The sequence below is a fragment of the Mirounga leonina genome, unplaced genomic scaffold (assembly GCF_011800145.1).
Source record: "Mirounga leonina isolate KUSES-001 unplaced genomic scaffold, KU_Mleo_1.0 Mir_174, whole genome shotgun sequence".
In the NCBI taxonomy this organism is placed as follows: domain Eukaryota; kingdom Metazoa; phylum Chordata; class Mammalia; order Carnivora; family Phocidae; genus Mirounga; species Mirounga leonina.
The window spans coordinates 46,383,354-46,406,894 of NW_023270451.1; positions in this window are offsets into that span (position 1 = coordinate 46,383,354).

Here is a 23,541-nt window from a genome sequence, read left to right on the forward strand (position 1 = left end):
ACCTCTGTCAGGGAATCCCAGAGATCTAACAGGGACCCAAAAGGACACCAGAAGTGGGGCACAAAACCACACTAAAACTGAATTCATTTCCCCCTCTTATTTCTCTCCTAGCTTCTTCCACCCCTAGCCCCACAAGGGATTTTGTACATGATGTGTAATAGGAATATTCTTATCATAACCTCCACTCTTTCATGCTCCAAGGATTGATGCTCAATTTGTGAAAATCCAGTTTGAGAATTATCTAGAAAATTAATATTTTTCTTTTCTTTCCTAAAGCCCTGTTTTTACTTTTATCTTGATAGGGACTTTAAAATGTTCAAAGCTGAGCTATGACTTTTTTGTTCTAGGCATTATCAGTCCCCTCTCCTGGGACAAAAAGCCTCAGACTCATGGCCAAGTGTTAATGTAAAAAAAAAACAAAAAACCTGAGCGGTAAGGGGGAGGAAGATACACTTTACCAAGAAGTGAAAGTACATGTGTGATCTTTCAAAAAATCACACAATTGTAAACATGCACATTGCAATTACAAATTATTTTCCAATACTGCTTGTAGAGAGCAAAATGGAGTCACCCTTGTCAAGCAGGGGCCAATGTCAGCAATGATACAAGCTGTTAAGGGTACTGTAGCTACCAGATATCACCAAGACCAGCACCAGCTGACGACAGCCCAGAATTGACAATCAGCAGAAGCAGAGGAGGTCTGCAGGGGCCCAAGACTGGGAGGATTGGGGGCAGCAAACTGTCAGACTCTTCAGACACTGACCCCTCTCTGTCTGACCACTTCAAAAAGCAGCTGCTGCAGAAGGTTCTGCCCGATGGATCTCTAACTAGAACTGAGATCCTTCACTGCTTGAACGTCAGAAGCAGTAAGTGCCGAGAGCTGACCCAGACCAGACCAAGGCCTTACTCAATTGCTGGCCCACAGACTGACTTCATGTTTGGTTCCTTAACTTCCTGCCCCCCATGTTATCTTGTTTGCTGTGTGACTTGTCTTGTGTTCTGTGTAAGAAGCCAAGTTAATCACATGGTGAAATGTCATTGAGTTTGGGATCCTGAACCTGCTTTATAATTATGTTAACCTTGCTTTATGACTGAATAAAGCTGATGTTGTAGAAAGATACAACTCGTGTATGCACCTTCAGAGCGTGCTCATGACACTGCTAATTCTTTATGTTGATATATAGCTTGCTTCTCCTATTTCCTTCTTAATAACAATGAAATAGATATCTTTATACATAGGACAGAGTTTTGGCAGATTAAATTAATAAAAGTGGAATTTCGGGACCAAAATCTGAACATTTTTAAAGCTTTACATACATGTGGCCAAAGTATTCCCTTCTACAAAATATCCCACATAAACTCACCAACAATGATCCTTCTTCCATAGTCTCTTCATGATAAGTCCATATCATTCATTTAACTTTATCAGTCTGATATGTGAGTTCGGTTTGCATTTATCTGAATAGTAGTGAAATCAAACATATATACTTTTGACTCTTTTTTCTTTTCTTCTTTCTATTTTTTCTCTTTTGGCTTTTAATAGCCTACTCACATTCTTTGTACATGTTTGGGAGTGCGGAAATAAATGAAGAGCACTCACATGAGAGCGAGCAAAGACTATTCACTTCAGAGCCTGCTATAACAAGGGAGTCGGCCACCATCATTTGGGTTTGGCAGTGACTCGAGGGCAGACGGGCAAGTGGAAAAGCTTTGTAGTGAAATAAAGGGAAGCCTTCAAGTGGGCTCTGGGTGGGAGTTGTTGGCATGGTGAACCTGGAAATGAACCAGCTACAAATGGGCTATCCATATGATTGGTTTGGGGAACATATTTGATTTGTCTGGTTGGCCCTGAGTTGAAGCTGGGCAAAAATTAGGGAAAGTAACAGTAATTACCAAGTCATGGTCATTTGAGGCTGATTGCTGCAGAAATTGTAGATCACAGTTCTTTTTTTATATGTGGTCTAGCCATTGTCCGTCTGTATATTCAGTCCTTTAAGAGGGGAAAGATATCTCTTTCTCTTGATATGTAAGAACTTTTTATAGGTAAGGAGATTCATTCCTTGACTTATGTGTTGCAAATTGATTCTGAGTTCTGAATTTGTTGAAGTGTGTTTATGTTGTATCAGTTTTTAAATTTTATATAAACTACTCATTTTCATAGCCTCCGCTTTAGTTAGGTTGAAAGGATTTTTCACATTCAAAATTATAAAGCATTTACCTGTATTTTCTTTAATACTTGGACTATTTTTTATTTTTAATATATTTGGAATTTATGTTAGTGTAAGGCGGGTGGTAAAAACTAGTTTTCCTTTTATCCAACTGATAGGCAGTTGCCTCAATATCACTTATTAACAAACCCATCGATTGCCCATGAGTGGATTCCCACAATAGTTTCAGTTTGATGAGATTATAATATCTGCATGTGAATTCGTAACTGAAGTCTAAGCTTTAAGAGCCCAATGTGGGTTAAGGGCAGGGAGTACACATCATTGTGAGCAGTTAAAAGGAAATCCAGAACTAATTGCTGAGGTAGGAGGGTGCATCCCATTGATTAAGAGTTTATTATGTGTTTACAGTTTTTGTCCTTTAAACATATTTGAAATGCACAAATCTTAACTACATCATTCAATGACTTTTGACAAAAAGTGCAACTCAAACTATTATCAAGATAATGAACACCAAAATCATCTCAAAGCTTCCTCATGTTCTTTCCCAGTGAGCCCTGCCCTATCCTACAGAGACAACCATTGTTCTGATTTTTTTTCCATCATACATCAGTTTTGCCTGATATTATCTACAACATACTTTGAAATGCATCAAAAGTAATATGTGTTGATCAAGGGATAAAAGGATAAATAGATGGATAGCTATATGATAAGGCAAGTATAATAAAATGTTGATAAAATCTGGATAAATTGGGATAATAGGTATATGTATATTCCCTGTAAAATGCTTTCAACTTTTTATATGTTTGGAAATGTAAATAATACAATGTTAGAAAAGAGAAAAGAAAGGCAAAAGCCCAAAGAAGAGCTAAAACACTTCTGAAAAGGATCAAGATCAGGGAATACTGCTAGATATCAAAAAATATATAAGATATATTAATCAATACAGTGCAGTGTTGGTACAGAGATAGAAAAACTGACCAATAGAACAGAATGGAGAAACCAGAAACAAACCACATGTACACAGAAACTTCACTAATGATGGAAATAGCATTGCAGATCAGTAGAGGAGGAAAGCTTTTTCAAGAATGGTACTTGGACAATTGGTTATCCATGTGGAAAAATAAAATAAGATTCCTTCCCGACAGCATAATACCAGGACTTAGGTGGGAAGGCAAGACTGTACAAGTTTTTGAAGATGTAATTGACTGATGCTCAGAATCCATTTCCACTTTCCTCTGATGTGTATCCCTACTCTGCAGAAATCTTATTTAAAAAAAAATTCTCAAACTCCCAGTAGCTAAGGAACAGGATACGAATTAGGTTTAATCAATTAGGTGCACTGACATGAGATTTAGAAGGTGGCAATGAGGCCAAGGCCACATACCTGCTGCTTTAGGCTGCCTTCTGCTTCAGGCAAGCCCACGGAGAGCTCAGAGTAGACTCTCCCCTATGTCTTTCCCGCCCTAGTGGTGGAGGGTCTTTGTGTTGTTGCTAATAGCTGGCTTGCTCTGGCATCCTCTACTTCTCGGCTCTTTCATCAACTATATACATCACAAGTGGATCTGAAAAAGCTTTAAAAAAAAAAAAAAAGCAAATTGCAGCAGAATACCAACAATATAATTGTACTTACATAGGCTCCATGAGTATGCAAAAAGAATGTATTGGTGATAAAAACATATGCTAAATTTATAAAGAAAAACTATGGGAAAATGTCAGCAGTGGAAGTACAGTTTCTGAATCTTACTAAATTACCCATTAAAAAAAAGACAAGACATGGCAATAGAATAGCAAAGTCAAAATCCACTGACAACATCTACAACAAAGCAAGTGACCAGGTACCCATCTGGAGAACCACGTACAATGAATGTATCTCAGAATCGACTGCCTGAGACATGGAAGAGAATATTTCACCCCTGTTTCCCATCTCCCAGAGTTGCCCCAGAAGATATGAATGCCTTGTTAGTACCACAATGCTTTCAGGTTTGCACACGTGCCAGAATGGCTGAGCAGGCTCCTGCAGATGCTCCACACGGCAGCGACAGGAAAGCCCATGGCAAAAAGCAAGAGATCCGCCAGTGCAGCTGAGCCGAGGGCTGTCAACAGTGGTCAGAGAAAAATGGTGGGTGAACCGGAGTCAAAGACACATCCGGGGCCCCTGGGTGGCTCAGTTGGTTAAGCAACTGCCTTCGGCTCAGGTCATGATCCTGGAGTCCCTGGATCGAGTCCCTCATCGGGCTCCCTGCTCGGCAGGGAGTCTGCTTCTCCCTCTAACCCTCCCCACTCTCACGTGCTCTCTCTCATTCTCTCTCTCTCAAATAAATAAATAAAATCTTTAAAAAAAAAAAAAAGACACATCCAATGCAAACTCTGAAGCCTGACAATAAAAAAAGGGTGAAGGGTGAAAGGATACAATAAATAAGTGGAAAAGATGAAATTGGATCCATTTCTTTTAGGATAGCCCAGTTTCTAAATGAATCAGATACTTAAATGTCAAAAAACAAAACCATAAAAATATTTTTTTAAAATTGGGGAATGACTCTATGATCTGGAAGTGGAGAAATCTTTCCTATGATATAAATTCCAGAAGCAATAAGGAAAACATTGATATTTGACTACATAATTTTTTTAAAATTTCTACATTTAATTTAATTTAAAAATAAATGGCAAGCTTGGAAAAAATACTTGCAACTTCTACTGTAGATAAAGACGAAATAATCCTAACATAAGAGCTACTGAGGAAAGTGTCATCAGAAGTATGAATGGATTGTTCACAGGATAGAAATGCAAATGTCTCAGGCGCCTGGGTGGCTCAGTTGGTTGAGCGACTACCTTCGGCTCAGGTCATGATCCTGGAGTCCCGGGATTGAGTCCCACATCGGACTCCCTGCTCAGCAGGGAGTCTGCTTCTCCCTCTGACCCTCCCCCCTCTCATGTGCTCTCTCTCTCTCTCTCTCATTCTCTCTCTCAAATAAATAAAATCTTAAAAAAAAAATGCAAATGTCTCTTAACTATATAAAAGAATATTCAATTTCACTCAAATGAAAGAAATTAGGAATATGTTGAGATGCCATTTTGACAAAAATCCGTAAATCTGACAGCAATTCTGTTAATTGGTTATGAGAAAACAGACACTTCTTTTAACAGTACCAGTGTGACCATAAATGTGTAATATGGAGGGTTCTCCTTTTTCCACATCCTCATCAACACCTGTTGGTGGGAATGCAAACTGGTGCAGCTACTCTGGAAAACAGTAAGAGGTTCTTCAAAAAGTTAAAAATAGAACTACCCTATGACCCAGGAATTGCACTGCTAGGTATTTACCCAAAGGATACAAAAATACAGATCCGAAGGGATATATGCACCCTGATATTTCTAACAGCATTATCAACACTAGCCAAATTATGAAAAGAGCCCAAACGTCCATCCACTGATAAATGAATAAAGACAATGTGGGGGGTGTGTGTGTATGTATGTATGTGTGTGTGTGTGTGTGTGTATATATATATATATAATATGGAATATTACTCAGCCATAAAGAAGAATGAAATCTTGCCATTTGCAACATGGATGGAGCTAGAGGGTATTATGCTATGCGAAATAAATCAGTCAGAGAAACACAAGATACCATTACCATATGATTTCTCTCACATGTGGAATCTAAGATACAAAATAAATGAACATGGCGGGGGAAAGAGAGACAAACCAAGAAATAGACTCTTAACTATGGAGAACAAACTGCGGGTTATTGGCGGGGAGATGAACAGGGGGATGGGTTAAATAGGTGATGGGTATTAAGGAGGCCACTTGTGATGAGCACGGGGTATTGGTATGTAAGTGATGAATCACTGATTTTGACACCTAAAACTAATATTACACTGTATGTTAACTAACTGGAATTTAAATAAAACCTTGGGGGGAGAAAACCGTAATGTAGAGCATAGAGTCATATGTATTTTTCCTTTGATACAATCATGTCACTTCTAGGAATCTTTTCCAAAATAAGATATAGAATATTTACATCACTCCCAGAATGTTTCCTATGTTCAGTTAGCAACCTTCCTACCATAAGCAACTTTCTGATTTTTTATCATAAAATCAGATTCTTGAATTTCATATAAAATATAATCATACACTGTGTTAGCTGGATTCTTTGCCCAACAAAACGTTTTGAGGTTCATTTATATTGTTCGGCGTAATAGTTGTTTACTCCTTTTTACTGTAGTGTAGCATTCCACAGTGTAAGTGTGCCAAAATTTCTTTATCCATTTTCCTGTTGGTAGCCATTCGGCTGTTTCTGCTTTGGGTCTTTTATGAGTGATGTGACTGAAAATTTGTTGAAAAGTCTTTTCTCATTGAACTGCTTTGGCCACCTTGTCAAAAATCAATTGATGATCTAAGTGTGTATCTGTCTGATCGTTTTCATCAGTCAATTTTTCTCTCTCTACTATCTCTATGCCAGTGGTTCTCAACCAGGGTAACTTTGCTCCACCCCTGGAGGGACAGAGGGAGGGAGGCATTTGTGGATGGTGTGTGGATAAATTTAGTCTTTCTAACAATTCAGAGAGGGGTCGGCTACTGACATCTAGTAAATAGTGGCTGGAGATGCTGCTTAACATTCTACGGTGTATAGGACAATGCCCACAACAAAGAATTATCTAGCCCAAAATGTCAGTAGTGTTAAGGTTAAGTAACATCAGTCTACACCAATAGAACACTGCCTTGATTATAGTAGCTTTATAGTAAGTCTTAAAATCAAGGGGTGCCTGGGTGACACAGTCAGCTAAGTGTAACTCTTGGTTTCGGCCCAGGTTGTGATCTCAGGGTCGTAATCCCATGGTCCTGAGATTGAGCCCTGCGTCGGGCTCCTAGCTCAGGGCAGAGTTGAGACTCTCTCTCCCTCTGCCCCTTCCCTGCCCTGTTCTCTCGCTCTCTCTTTCTCTCTCTCTCAAATAAATAAAGCTTTGGGCGCCTGGGTGGCTCAGTTGGTTAAGCAACTGCCTTCGGCTCAGGTCATGATCCTGGAGTCCCGGGATGGAGTCCGGCATCGGGCTACCTGCTCAGCGGGGAGTCTGCTTCTCCCTCTGACCCTCCCCCCTCTCATGTGCTCTCTCTCTCTCTCATTCTCTCTGTCTCAAATAAATAAATTAATAAATAAATAAATCTTAAAAAAAAAAGATTAAATAAATAAATAAAGCTTTTAAAAAATAAAAATAAAAATAAATAAAATCAAGTAGTGTAAGTCCTCCAACTTTGTTCTTTTTCAAGATTGTTCTGGTCATTCAAACTTTAGGATTTTGAATGGGAATTGCATTGAATCTTTAGATAATAATCAGGGGAAAACAGGCTTCTTAACAATACTAAGTCATCCAATCCATGAACATGTTCCTGGCTGCTATATTGGTTGATAGTTTTCTTTTCTTGTAATGTCCTTACCTAGTTTTTGTATGAAAATTACACTGGCCTTATGAAATGTTTTGGGAAGTGTTCCCTTCTTTCTATTTTCTGAAAGATTTTATGTACACTCTGTATTATTTCCATCTTCAATGTTGGTAAATTTAGCAGTGAAGCCATCTGGACTGGCAGGGTTTTTTTGTGCAAGATTTTAATTATGAATTAAATTTCCTTATAGATGAAGGGCTATTCAGGTTTTCTAGGTTTTTTTCTTGCATCCATTTGGTAAAATTTGTGTCCTCTAAGCATTGCTTAAATGACCCTCTACAAATATTGATATATTTTTATCATTAGTTCAAAATAGTTGTCTTTGATTTTTATCCAAATATTTTGGGTTCTTTATTTCTAATTTCATTCCACTGTGGCCAGAAAACATATTCTGTGTTATTTCAATCTTTAGAAATTAAGGGTGTGTGTGTGTGTGTGTGTGTGTATTTATGGTCCAGCATATAGTCTATACTGGTAATGTCCCATATGCCCTTTAAAAGAATGTGTTGTTGAGTGGAATGTTTTAAAATGTCAGTTAATTTAATTTAGTTGATAGTGTATTCAAATCTTCTGAATTGCTACCTATTGTTTTTCTACATGTACTATCAGTTACTGAGAGAGGGTTAAATCTCTAACTATATTGTTAAAATCTCTAACTATAGTTATGGATTTCTCTATTTTCCTTTTACTTCTTGTTTCACTAAACCCTATTACAAGATACCTACACACTTATGACTTATGTGTTTTCTTGATTAATTGACCTTTTGTCATTATGAAATGTCCCTCTTTATCTCTGATAGTGCTTCTTGTCCTCAAGTCTACTTTGTCTGATATTAATATTCTAATTTGAGCTTTCTTTTTTTTTAATTTGAGCTTTCTTAAGCTTACTCTTTGTCTGACATATTTTCCCCAATTTTTTGTTCTTATTCTACTTGTGTCTATATTTAAAGTCTGTGTCTTATAAGCCATATATAGTTTGAACTTTTTTTTTTATACAGTTGGACAATCTCTGCCTTTTAATTTGAGTGTTCATTTCATTCACATTTATTCTAACTACAAATATTGTCCATATTAATTCTACAATCTTAATATTTGCTAAGTAGCCCCTCTGCTCTTTGTTCCACTTTCCCTCAATTCCTGCCTTTTTTCGAATTAATTATTTCTTGGGATTCCATTTTATCACTGCTCTCAATTTATTAGACACACCAACTTGTTTTTTGAAGCTGTTGCTCTATGGCTTATAAGATGCAACTTTAATATATTACAATCTACTTTCAAATTATATTATGTCATTTTACATATAATGTAAGAACCTTACAACACTATTCTTCCTATCACCTCCCCTTCAACCTTTGTTAGCATATAGTCAGACATTTTACTTCTATATGATATAATCTCAACAATAAATTGTTATTCTTTATGTTTTCAGTATCCAATTGTCACTTTAAAAATTAAGAAATGAGAAAAATATGGGCGCCTGGGTGGCTCAGTCAGTTAAGCATCAGACTCTTGATTTCCGGTCAGGTCATGATCTCAGGGTTGTGAGATCGAGCCCCACTTTGGGCTCCGTGCTGGGGGTGGAAGGCACAGAGTCTGCTTGAGATTCTCTCTCTCCCTCTCCTTTTGCCCCTCCCACTGTGCTCAGACTTTCTCTCTCTCTCTCAGAAAAAGAAAGAAATGGAAAAAATAAAGGTATTTTATGTTTATTCCCATGTTTACTATTTCCATGGGTCATATTTTCTTGCTTTTTTGCATGCCTCACATTTTTTTATTATATGCCAAATATCATGTGTAAAAAGAACAGTAGAGACTGACGTAAGTAATATTTGTCCCAAGGAAAGGGGCGCCTGGGTGGCTCAGTCAATTAAGCATTTGCCTTTGGCTCAGGTTGTATTCCCAAGGTCCTGGGATCAAGCCCCACATCGGGCTCCCTGCTTAGCGGGGAGCCTGGTTCTCCCTTTCCCTCTGCAGCTCCCCCTGCTTGTGCTCTCTTGCTCGCTCGCTCTCTCTCTCTCTCTCTCTTAAATAAATAAATAAATAAATAAATAAATAAATAAATAAAATCCTTAAAAATATATATTTGCCCCAAGGAAAGAGCACACTTATTCTTCTGTTATGCAGTAGCATGGACGGCTAAATAAATCTAATCTGAGGTTAAGCTGGGCTGGGGCTTTGTTATAGCTTTCATTCACCACTGACTCCAGATATTTGCAGGGTAGTGTAAGGACCTTTTCTTCACCAGGACTTGTGCTCGATGCATTAGTGACTTCAAGATCTCTTTAAGATTCACTATCCACCTGCTCCCCTTTAGCACCGTAGGAGAGCTCTCTCTGCTCAGCAGCTCAGCTCTCAGCTTTTTGAGTCATTGGGGACTTCTCTTTGCCTTTCATCCTTCTGCTTTTGTGCTTTTCTATAAGATCTCTCTCTATCCTGCTGCCTCAATTCTAGCCTTTCACAGTCTCTGAAGTATACTTGATGATGGCCTGAAGTGCACTGGAGTGATTTCTCTTGGTTCTCCTGCTCTGCTCCTTGCATTCTGTGGGTTCCTACCTTGTACTAAGTGAGGGCCCGGGTGCCTCAAGGAAAATTCCCTTCACTCTCCTGCCCCAAATGCAGCTTTCAGTGGAGTGGATCACTACATTTAACTTGGAGAAGGTGCCGAAAGTCTCAAGGAGAATATCTTTGCTTTCCTCCAGCCTTCCTGCTTCGCCCCAGCCCGCAACACCCTACCAGTCCCCTTGCACTCAGGGCAAACCCTTGGGAAAGTGTAGTGCTCTCTGGCCAGGGCTTTTCAGGATTCTAATTCACCCCCCAGCTCATACCCAGTCATTACGATTTCTTTTCACCTGCAGTGAATTCTTCTTTCTCTTCTCCCTTCCGCAGTGGTAAAGGCGGCCATTCCTCTATTTTCTCCTAGGAAGGATTTATCACTTTCTCTGATTTTCAGCTCATTTAGCTTTCTTTGCCTCCTTGACTCTGATGGGTTAAAAAAAAAAAAGATGATTTTTTTGGTTTATCTTGTTTGTTCTCATTGTTAAGACCTTGCAACTTTCTATATCCTATCTGGCAGCAGAAGTCTCTCCCCACCTTCAATTTTAATGAATGCACTTTGAGCTCTAATTTATAGATGTTCTCACACATGATTTTCAAAGTTCTACTGAACCTCCAGATACAGCTTTTGTCTAAGTTGATCCAAAGATTCTTATTTAACAAATTAAACTTAGTTTTACTATTAATGGGAATATGAGAATAAAAGATGAAGCAAAGGAAAGGGAAGAGGATGAGTAATTGTTAGGTGACTGCTATAAGCCAAGCATATCAGACACATTTGTGGTATTCTCTCTTAATACTGATCACAACCCTATATTACTGCCTCCACTTTACAGCTAGGAGACTCAGGTCTCGAAAATTAATTGCCTGTTCTCACCCAGAGTGTAACTAAGACAGGATAGAATCTAAGCCCAGTTTTCTCTGATTTCACATCTTGTGCTTTCTTTCCTAGAATGTTATATGCTCAAGACAAGAATGTGTGTGGGGAAGAGCAAGGAAATCCTGTAGTCAGTAATGGGTGACCAGGTTGGAGAGGTAATACAGAAGCAGATCAATTTTAGTTGTAGATGTTTGAAATTGACCTCAAAGGCAATTGGTATCATTTCAATTTCCTGGATTGTGGTGGGAATATGAGAAAAGTTTTTCTGGAAACACTGGCAGAGTCCAGAGCTTGTTGACTTAGTCTCCACACTGTGTGCATCACCAATCTAAAACCAAATGAACATATAGTCTAGTAATAACCACATGCCTGTTTGCAAATGCAGCTTAGAAGTAGATCCTCTAACCTCCCCTTCCCACCAGAGTGCACCCCGGCTCCACTCCTCTGTAGGCATTCTAGAGCTGTCCCTGCCAAGCCGGGGTGGACTGGGCAGACAGGAGGAGGGGCCAGAGCTCTGTCTAGAGGCCCTTGCCAGAAACCAGGTAGCTGACCTTCTCATTGGCAACAGGCCGGAGAGTTTCCCACTGGGCTTTATAAGGGTAGTAATATGAGGCGTGTAATTTCCTTGAAATCAAGTGCAGAAGTTATAGCTGCTATTCGAAATACATGCTGGGTTTTAAATTCGCTTTCACATATTCCTATATTGTGTGTCATTTTTCATGCAGTTGAAACTAAAGAGGCAAAGTCCCAAAATTAAAAAAAAAAAAAAAAATTCCACATCGTAAAAACCTTAGTCAACACTTTTCCTTATTCTCATAGAGTTAATGAACTTACTTATTAATATTTTTGTAGCACAATTCAAACATGATAACCCTTCATTTAACTACTTCTCCCTGAGCAACAGAAGCTTTAAACTACAATGCACATACCTTAAAATTCTAGGTGCCCTTTGGGAAAATATATGTGCTTGCTCCCTCTGTGTTTAGAAGCCCCCATAAACAGCGTGGTGTGTCTGCCACTATTACCATCTGGTAGCTGACATCAACTCCCTCTCTGGTTTCCTCCAACAAGGTGCCTTATATGAACACTTGTAGTAACACTTGACAGGCTTTGGTGACACAGTGGGAATTAGGCTCAGTTCCTTTATTTTCCTGCCTCTCTGGTGAAGGTTTCTCAGAATTCAGGCAAGTCTCAGCTTTAGAGAACTCATAACAGTTTAGCTGGAAGGAAGCAAGCATGGAAATGGCGATGAATTCATTCTCCACAGGCCTATTCATTCTCACATGCTGTGAGAGATAACCAGTGACCAGAGAGCACTCGGGCACCCTTAATGACTTAGAGCTGCATTAGTCAGCATATTTTCAGCATGTTTTTCATCTTTAGTACACTTACTTAATCGAGCATCAGAGAAGCCATGATAGAATTAATATTCAAGCAAAGCTTTGGATTAGGAAACGAATAAAAGCCAAATGGCTCCCTTGTTGTTCTGCTGAGTGGTGATCATCATTTTATACAGTAGCCAGATGTCCAGCTTTGAGAGCATGTTACTCAAAAAGAATAAAATCAGCTTGATTTTCAGAAGGGAGCAAATGATGAGTCAGATTTGTCTGTTTCATTGATGCAGGGGAATAGAAGAGCGTGAAGCATGGCAAGACGGCCAGTGCAGCAGGGGGACGTGTCTCACTCATTCAAGAAAAACGTAGAGGGAAGAACACTGACTCAGGAGAGGAGACACCTGAGTTCAAATCACTCCTTTGCTCTTTAGTAGCTATTCAGCATTGACAAGTGATCTAGGTCTCTGAGAATCAGATTTTAAATCTGTAACATAAAATAACATATACCTGATAGAGATGTGATGAGAATTAACCAGAATACAGTTAGGAGATTGAAATAGGAACTTAATAAAAGGTAGCTAGGTCCGAGTGACTGCTGTTTAGATCAGAATAACGCTCAAGATCAGTCAGTGTGATTATGTCCCATGGAGTCAAAATGAGGCTCAATGTCAATGGGACAATGGCCCTTTTGGTCAGAATGAGGCTCAAGGACCTCAGAGCTCTAAATCTCTATTTGGATAAGACAAATCAATATAAGCCAGATAGAAGATTGGAGACTAGATAGACATGTATCTAAGTGGACAAGCCTTAGAACTGAATCATCTGCAAGAAATGAGAGAAAATCAAGGTAGAGATAAAAAAGAGATCAAAGATGGGGTATGTGTGGAAAATGGGCATGTAGCATAAATCAAATACCCAGTCAAGCATCAAGACTTCCATGTCAGATCCTGACAGGTGAGTGGCACATCATCAGAGACATTCAGGCAGCCAACTGACATTGGAAAGTAGGGACCAACCCACCCCATTTAAATGCAATTCACCCACATTCCTGGGGAGATATTATCATCGAGGGGAAAATAGCAGAAATAATTCAAAGCTCAATTTAAAATTTGATGGTTCTTGAAACCGTATATAACACTGTCCCTTCAGAAAGACTAGAACTTTTTGTTCTTTCTCAGAAGGATAGGTAAATAACTATCACATTCTTCCAACTTTCAAAACTTGGCTGTCCTTGACCATTGTCGCCTGCCATATTCCATGTAAGGAACTTTGAGATTGTGGTGACACTGTATTTTACTTGCCACTGTACCTGCAATACTTAACATACTTCCTGCATGTAATTCCTCGATGTTCAGCTGGAAGGATGGATGGGTAGTTGGATGGATGGATGGATAGCTGAATATATCATTATTCCTCTGTCTAGATTATCTTTTCCTGCCTTTCATTCAAAATCAATCCTCCCTTTCTTCAAAGACCTCAAATTATCTTCAAAGAAACAGATCCTTGCTTCTTTCCTGATGGTCCTACAGCACTTGGCTCATATCTGCTAGAATGCACAGTGTGTCCATCATTTTTTCTGTGCCTATCTCCCCTCATTTCTACCAGATTACGAGCTCCTAAATGGTAAGGACTGAATCTTATTCATGTTTAACTCCCTAACTGGGGGTTAACTTAATACCAGGCATGACACCAAGTTATAATTTGAAAACTAAAGGCCTAGGAAAAATCTTGACAGCAACCAGAGAGAAATGACAAATCACACGTGGGGGAACACCAATTTAAATGATAGTGAATTTCTCATCTGAAACCACAGATGCCAGAGGAAGTAACATAATATTCTTCAAGTACTGAAATGAAAAAAACAAAACAAAACTGCCCATTTCAAACTTTGTATCTGGTGATATTATCCTTCGGGAATTAAAGGGAAATAAGTGCACTCTCAGACAATGGAAAACTAAAAGAAAGTATTGCTAGCAAATTTATTCTTTAAAATTTGACCAAAGGAAATTCTTCTAACAGAAAAGAAATGATAAAAGAAAGAATCTCAGGGGCACCTGGGTGGCTCAATCAGTTGGGTGTCTGCCTTTGGCTCAGGTCATGATCTCGGAGTCCTGGGATCAAGCCCCACATCAGGCTCCCTGCTCAGCGGGGACTCTGCTTCTCCCTCTCCCTCTGCCCTTCCCCCCCAGTCATGCATTCTATCTCTCTCTCAAATAAATAAAGTCTAAAAAAAAAAAAAAGAAGAAGAAGAAGAAAAGAATCTCAGAGCATCAGGAAAGAAGAACAATGGAAAGGGTAGAAATATGGGCACTTACAAGAGCCTAACCTTTTCCTTATGAGTTTTATGAATAATATTTGATGATTAAAACAAAAATTAGAACATTTGATATTCAAGACAATGATGTTTTAAAGTGGGAAAGGGAAGGGACCTAAGTAAAATTCAGGTTTCCATACTTCACTTGAAGCATTAAAGTGTTGATACCAGTAGACTGTTATGTTCTGAATGGATGTTTCAGAATGGATGTTTTTATGAGTGTTTATGTCTAAGATTAACATTTCAGGCAGTGGACTTTCACTAACCCAGCTCGTCCTCCATAATGTGGGTGGGCCACATCCAATCGGTTGAAGGCTCTAATAGAACAAAAATAACCTCCCCCAAGTGAGGAGATTCTGCTGGTAGATGGCCTTTAGACTTGAATGGCCTGAGTCTCTAGTCTGACAGCCCACTCTGAATATTTTAGACATGCCAACCTCCATAACCATGTGAGCAAAGTCCTTAAAACAAACTCCTTTCTATATGTATGTTGGTTCTGTTTCTCTGGAGAATCCTGGCTAATACAGAGATATGCTCAGTCTCTAAATAAATGAAGGTGGAATTCTAAAACCTGCTCAACTGACTTGAAGGAAAGGCAAGAAAAAAGAAACAGAGGAACAAGAATCAGAGGAAACAAAAAGAAAACAAATAAGAAAATGTCAGAGTTAAATGCTAATCTATCAATAATTATCTTAAATGTAAATGGTCTAAATATTTCAAATAACAGAGATCTGAAGAACCTCTACCCAATTACATGATGCTTATAAGAAACTCACTTCCAATTCAACAATATAGATAAGGATGGAAGGATGGAAGAAGATATGCACTGCAAACAATTTTTAAAAAGTAGGAGTGTCTATATTAATATGACAAAATAGACTTTACAACAACAACAAAAATTTGGTAGAAACACAAAGGAGCATTACAAATAATAACAGGATTAATATACCAGGAAGACATAACGATCCTAATAGCCTAAGTACCAAATGATAATCTCAGACACAAAAAGCACAAACTAATAGAATTGAAAGGAAAAATAAACAAATCCACAACAAAAGCTGGAGACTTAACACTCCCATCTCTGCAACTAGACAAGAACTTAGCAAAGAAATTGAAGATCCGAGCAACACAATCAACCAACAATATCTAACTGAAAAACATAGAATGCTCCATACACATTTTTTTCAAGAAATCATAGAACATTCACCAAGATAGATTGTTTCTTGGGCCATAAAACAAACCTCCAAATTTAAAAGAATTGAAATTATGCAAAGTGTGCTCTCCAACCACAGTAGAATCAAACTCGAAATCAACAACAAAAGACAATAGAAAAATCTGTAAACATGTGGAAATGAAATAACGCACTTTTAAACAACCTATGGGTCAAAAGGGAAGTCTCAAAAAAGTTTTAAGTACCTACAATTAAATAAAAATAAAGCTACAGCACATCAAAATATGTGGAGTGCAGCTAAAGCAGTGCTGAGAGGGAAATTTATATCGTTAGTGCTTACATTAAAAATGAAGAAAGGTCTCATCAGTAACCTAAGTTCCTACCTCAAGAAACCAGTAAAGGAAGGACAAGATAAATCCAAAGCAAGCAGAAAAGGGGAAGTGATACACATAAGAGCAGAAATCAATGAAACAATATTGGAAAACAATAGAGAAAATCAATGAAACAAAAACTGGTTCTTTGGGGAAAAGGTCAATAAAATTGAAGGCCTTTAGCAAGATTGACAAAAATAGAAGGCACAAATCACCAATATCAAGAAAGAAACAGAGAATGTCTCTACATATCCTACAGCCATTGAAAAGATAATAAAGGAACAACTTTATGCTCATACATTCAATAACTTAGAAGAAATGGACCAATCCTTGAAAACCACCGACTGCCAAAATTTAACCAAGATGAAACAGCCGTGGAATCAGTAAAGAAATTGAATTTGTAATTTGAAGGCTCCCCAAAGAAATTTCTAGGCTCAGATGGTTTTAATGGAAAATATACTAAACTTCTGAATAGGACAACACCAGCTTATCATAGTTTCCTACCAGAAATTAAAGAAAAAGGAATAATTCCCAAATCATTATACAAGGTCAGCACTAATTAGATAGCAAAACCAAAAAACCACTAGCACAAAAGACAGTACAGAAGGGAACTCTCTCTTTGTATTATTTCATGTGTATCTACAATGATCTCAAATAAATGAATAACATTATCTCTTATTTCAATAAGCACTTACTAAGTTATTTGGCAGTTAATTTCTGAAATATTAACTTTTATATTTTAATTTTCAATCCAATGAGAATAAATGATGACAGAATTTGTTATTGATTAATTCGATAATCTTCTGTTACAAAGAGCTAAAAGGTGTTCAGAGCTGCCGAAAGCAAAGACATGGACACCTATTTACTGGAAAATATTGATCCGAAACAGTTATTTCTCCTCTCTAAGGGCTGAAAGAGACAACCAAAGAGATCCAGCAAGATGTCTGGGATAAAACAAGCATGCAAATTTTCAGTGAGCTTGCTTTCATGCTCTCTCTCTCCTCCTTGATTGAGGGAGCCCCATCACCCCTCAACAGAAAAACTGCCTTAGATTGATTTTGGGAGGCAAATATTTCAAGTGCACACTTGATAGGCTGTTGACTAAAATAAATTGTCTGGAAATGTTCATCACTGTGATCATTCTCATTCGTAAAGATTGAATATTTGTGATTAAAATGAAAATATATTCATTTAAAGCTAGTTACCATTAGGCATCCATCAGGAATGAAGCCAGAAACCAACTGAGCCACACATCAGAGGGCTCTTGGACCTACAAATCATGTCATGGACACAATGGCCCCTTGCACTTACACTGGGAGCACAGTAGGCCAAGGGTCCATGACTTCAACACTGCACATATGTGGCTGTTATTTAGAGCTCTCTGAGGTATAGATTTACATTACCATCTGCCATCTCAGTTGCTGTTTACATCTGCTTTAAAAGGAGGGTGGTGGGCATAATCAATTAAAGTGTGCGTAGAAAGCCCTGGGGGGGGGGGGGAACACTGCAACTACAACCTGAACTTGGGATAAGTACACATGTCTATCCAAAGAGGAAATAAGGAATTCATACTCTCTTCTCTCTTTGAAATATTCCCTTTGATTTGGGGAAATTATGTGACAAAAGAGTGTTTTAAAATTCCTAACACAGTTCAGCTTCTCTGAAGAGCTTCAGAAATATTCTCAACTATATATGTTCTAAAATTTATTGGTAAATGTATTGGTAAATGAGACTTGATATAAATTTAAAACTTTTCTCTAGGGGTGCCTGGGTGGCTCAGTTGGTTAAGCAACTGCCTTCGGCTCAGGTCATGATCCTGGAGTCCCAGGATCAAGTCCCGCATCGGGTTCCCTGCTCAGCAGGGAGTCTGCTTCTCCCTCTGACCCTCCTCCCTCTCATGCTCTCTCTCTATCATTCTCTCTCTCTCAATAAATAAATAAAAATCTTTAAAAAAATAATAATAAAAATTTTCTCTATGAAAGACTCTGTTAGGAGTTTGAAAAGACAGCCCATAAACTGGGAGAAAACATTTGCAAACTGTATTTCTTATAAAGGGCCAGTATCTAGAATACATAAGGAATTTTTAAAACTCAACAGTAAAAAAAAAAAAAACAATTCAATTAAAAAATGGGCAAAAGACATGAAGAGATATTTCACCGAAGAAACATGCAGATGGCAAATAAGCCCATGAAAAGAGGTTTTACATCACTAGTCTACAGGGGAATGCAAATTAAAACCACAATGAGATACCACTACACCTATACCTATGAGAATGACTTTAAACAATTGTAACAACACTGAATGCTGGCAGAGAAACTGGATCTCTCATAAATGGCTGGCAGAAATGTAAAATGGTGGAGCCACTTTGGAAAACAGTTTGGCAGTTCCTTATAAAATTAAACATGCAACTGCCACACAAGCCAGCAATTGCACTCCTGGGCATTTATCCCAGAGAAATGAATACTTATGTTCATACAAAAGCCTATACATGAATTTTTATAACAGCTTTATTTGTAATAGCCAAACACTAGGAACAATTCAGATGTCCTACAACAGGTAAATTGTCATGTGTTGGCACATACCATGGAATACTAGGCAGCAATTAAAAAGGAACAAATTACTGATGCATGAAACAACTTGGATGAATAGCCAGGAATAATGCTGAGTGCAGAAAAATAGCCAAATTCAAAAAATTTCATACTGTATGATTCCATGTATATAACATTTTGGAAATAACAACAGTATAGAAATGGAGAATAGATTAGTGGTTGAGGGAGTTAAGGAGTGGGTGGGAGCAGGGAGAACGAGGAAGGGAAGGGGAGGCAGGTGGGTGTGACTATGTAAGAGCAGCATGAGGGATTCTTGTGGTGATGGGATGATCCTGTATCTTGAGTGTATCAATACCAAAATACCGTTGAGATACTGTCCAATAGTTTTGCAAGATAACATCATTGGAAGAAATTGCTTAAAAGGTACAGGAGACTTCTCTGTATTATTTCTTACAACTGCATGTGAATTTAAATTATCTCAAAAAATGTTTAATTTAAAAAAAGAAGTGAAGAGTTTAGGAAAAGTGTATTTTTTCCACTCAAGTTTGGAAATGAAGATGCTGCTAACCACACTGGCCAAAAAGGCTGTTGATAAGAAGATAAAGCAGGCAGTTGGGAATAGAGAACTGCTTCTAGGGACTTTCACTTAGCATCCAGAGTCCCCCTTCCTAGCCAGGAGCATTACCTTTTGGCAGCCTCCATCCCTTTCCAGGAGATTCCAACAAGAACCAAGACAAACGAATCCAACAAGGAAGCCTGTTCTGGCAGATTTGTGACCGTGGCCTCTGAATAAATTCTCACCCTAGGAGTCAACCTCAGGATGAGTTTCATATGGTTCCAGCCCTATTATTTGGGATGCTGGCAAATGCAAAGGGGGAATCAGCCACTCGATACTGGTGACCAGCAGGTGGTTGAAGCCAGCGAGTGGCCTTCGAGAACCGCGCTGCATGTAGCCTCTGGAAAGAAAGGAAACCACATGTGTGGTTTGTACTGTACCTCATCTATGAGAACGCACCTCTTGGGCATCATTGGTGGGTGGTCTCTTGGCTGCCCTCAGGGGTCTCAAGCCCCTCCCGCTGATCCCCACCTCATCCCCTAGACTAACCTCCCTGCTCTTCATGCCCAGACCACAGACTACGAACTCCTCTGCTCGGCACAGGACATTTCCTCCAGTGAGCTTGCCCCAAACACAGAACCTCCCTCTCCATATGACAGCACATCACACTGCTAGCCTCGCTTCAGCACCCTTTGCTCCCCCTGCCCTTTCCTGGACTGCATATGAATTCCGCATATTAGAATATTTGCTTTGGTTCCTTTGAAGGAGCAAATTTTCCCTGGCCTCCACACCCACCCCAGATGGTGAGGGCTGCTTTCTTCACTATGCGCTGTTCTTTCTGAAATGCTCTCTTTGGCAAGCAGTGCTGCAAACAGGTTAAGAGCAAGGACTCTACATCCCATTGCCAATGCAAACTCTAGCCTTACCATTTACTAGCAGAGAGGTCTTGTGCAGATGATTTATCAACTCAGCGCCCCATCAGTGAAAGGGGGATGCGGACAGCCACTTCTCTGGCAAGGCTGTTATGAAGATGAAATGAGTCCAGACGTGTAAAGAAGAGTGCCTAGCCTTCGGGAAGCCTTCTGTAAATGTCAGCGATTGCTATTATTCTTCTCACCCTGATACTACTCTAAGGGGCCCGGATGGTGAGTGAAAGTACTTTGAATTTACACTCAAGTAGATCTGAGGGTTAAAATTAGCTGAGTCACCTTTTGGGCAAGTCACGTAATATGACTGTGCCTCAGCTTCCATATTTGCAAAGTCGGGCCAAAAAACAAACAAACAAAAAACAAAAAACCCTACTGCGTAGGGTGGTTCTAGCTGGCTTGTCTAGATCTCTCCAGCCTTGCACACTAGGTACTCAAAGCACAACTCTGTATTGTGTTTTTGAAATGGACAATTATTGCAGTTGGTAGCAGAGACAGTGAGATTAGTCCTCTTTCCCTCTCCATCCCCCTTGCCCTGGCGCCTGTGAAATAGAGCATCCCCATGGCAACAGCGGCAGCTGGTCCCTAGATAAGAGGAACTGGAGCCGGGCAGCAAGCAGCGGCTGCAGCAGAAGAGCCGGCCCAGCTTCAGGGAGGAGGCTTGCCCTCCCCATCTCTCGCCTCATCCCAGCGCCTGCACTCATTGGTAAGTGTTCCCAATTTTTACTCCAAGAACTTTCCTGGCAAGAAAAGCAAATTTCCAATAAGTTACAGCTTCCTTATGATTGCTGGGACAAAGAGGGCTGCAGCTGGTGGAGCAAGGGCGGGGAGGGGGGCCGTGGGGGGAGCGGGGGTGCAGGGGTGTGCTTTCTGGAGCAAGGCTAAACTGGGGCTAGGTAGGGAGCAGGAAAAGGCATCACCTTCAAGACATTTTTTCTAAGGGAGGTAGAGTCTTGAATTCTGTGAGAGTCAGAATTCTTGCAAATTAAATTGCTAAGTTCCAGAGAGGAATATTGGTGTATCTGCATATTCTCACAGTGTGGGAGGCTGGGGCGAGTGTGTTTACCAAAAAACCCTTTCCGTGCCCTACTTCAAGGAAGAGTCACTCCGGAGGAATACTGCAAATTTAGGCTTTTAATGAATTAAATCCTCTAGTTAAAAAGAGATTTGACAAAGGATATGAATTGTACATAATCAGATACCACACTGGGCTGTAGACATAACCTAACTTTTTATTCCATCAGGTAAATCCAGAGCTGATTACTTTGGGGAAATTCTTTAGAATTTTTTAGAATTTCATTATGACTAAGCCACGTTTCAGTTCGCTCCTAAGAATCAGTAGTACCCTGTTCCCCAGACTTGGAAAGGGGGGGCCCTGCCATTGGTTTGTACCTTGGATCGCTCTAATCTCATTATTAGCTTTGGAGAAGGCCAGGGATGGGGCCAGGAGATGGCTCCAATGGTTCAGTGAAGATATGCATGCCATAATCACAAGGGGAGGATGGTGAAGAACAAACAAAGCAACCTACACTTCTTAAAGTGTCAGCATGTGCTGGGATCTGGACTGGAAACTCTACACACGCTGTATTGTGAATACTGTCAATCCTGGAGAAGAGCCACTATCAGCCCATTTTACAGATGTGGAAACTAAGTTTTCAGGAGGGCATACCACTTTCCCAAGTTCACCCAGCTAGAGAGTGGTACAAGGAACCAAACATTTGCTTCTACCCCATATTGCACCAAATGCTTGCCATCAGTGGCCTTGAGTTAAACTTCATATTCTAACATCCAACTAAGGAACTTACTCGGTATTTAGAGAAAGGACAAAATTCCCAAACCTACTTCTGACCTCAGACTGAACTGACCAATGTTTTTTAGCTGAGGAACTGATATTCCTGCCCTAAACTAGGAGCTGGCTCTGTGCTGATGGAGGCTGGCTCCCCCTCCCACCCCGTCCTCAGCTGCAGCCCCTGCTCCGGCTTGTCTGTCCTTCTGCAGTCTGGTGGAGTTCCTTCCCGGTCCCCTGATCTCCCAGTTCCTGTTCTCAGAAGAGAAGGTGACTGGTCTTCATCAGCTACAGAGCAATGGCTGCCATGGATGGAGTACCCGCAATGTGCAAAGCCGGGAGGTGTTCTAGTTAACCCTTATAGTAGCTCTGTGAGGTAGATGCTGTTATCTCTATTTTACAGATAGGAAAAGGGAGGCTAGGAAGGGGATAGGGGAACAGAGAGGGACCTATGTCTCTGGGTGCCTATCGACGGGCCGCACCACAAGGATGCTAGGCTTTGCTCATTCTAGCATAGCAGCTGTCACTTGTAGAAGAAAGGGCAAACATGATTATATCGTACTTGGGCTCCATTTACCCTCACTACATCACAAAGATTTAGCTACTTCATCAAAGTCATACAGCTTTTTCAGTAGAGAGCTGAGATTTTACCTAGATCCCCTGGAACTCGAAAACTCAGATTCAAATTAAATAACCCGCTATTGAGCACACAGGAGCGGCCATGTGATCCAAGTACAAAGAAGAGCTGACTGTGGGTGGAGAAAGGGAGGGGGGACCATTGCCAGAGGGGACCTAGAGTAGCAGGCAGGAGGCCTGGATTCGAGCGATCCCTCTGACTCTGAGTGTGTTACTGATACTAGGTGACCTCAATGTCTTTGGGCCTCAGCTGTCCTTCCGGAGAATGAATATTTCTTGACTAGGTCCTCCATGGGGTGATTTCCAGCATAGAGTCAAGGACAGAGCCCACGATTTTCTGCCCAAAGAGGAGGAAGATTCGTTAAGTAGGTGCACAGGCCGTATTTGAGGTTGTCACTTCACCTCTAGGCCTCAGCACTGAGCCCACTCATCCCGACTGAGGGTCCATAACTCCCTTCTCTGCTCAAGCAGGTGGGGGCTAGCCACCCAAGTGAGCATCATATGGTCCCAGGGAGCTGGCAGTCTCTATACAAACACTAAAACAATGGTCGGAATTGATTTCTGCTAAAGTCACTCAGTACAATCAGTCTGCTCAGAGTGACACTAAAAGCCAGGGTCAAGTAATCCGTGAACAGCTCCATCTGCTATGCAGTGATCTCAGCTCGTGGCAGGGCGGGGGGTGGGGGAGGAGCGGAGGGGAGAAGCCCTCCAGCCTTCCTGGAGAAAAACTGGCTTATTCCTCAGAAGACGACTGAGTTGAACTCATTCTATGAACCTGAAATGTTAACACACTAGTCCCTGTGTTCATCTGCATGCCAGTGAACCAGGAATCTCAAGAAAAGAGGATCGGTTTGGGTCATT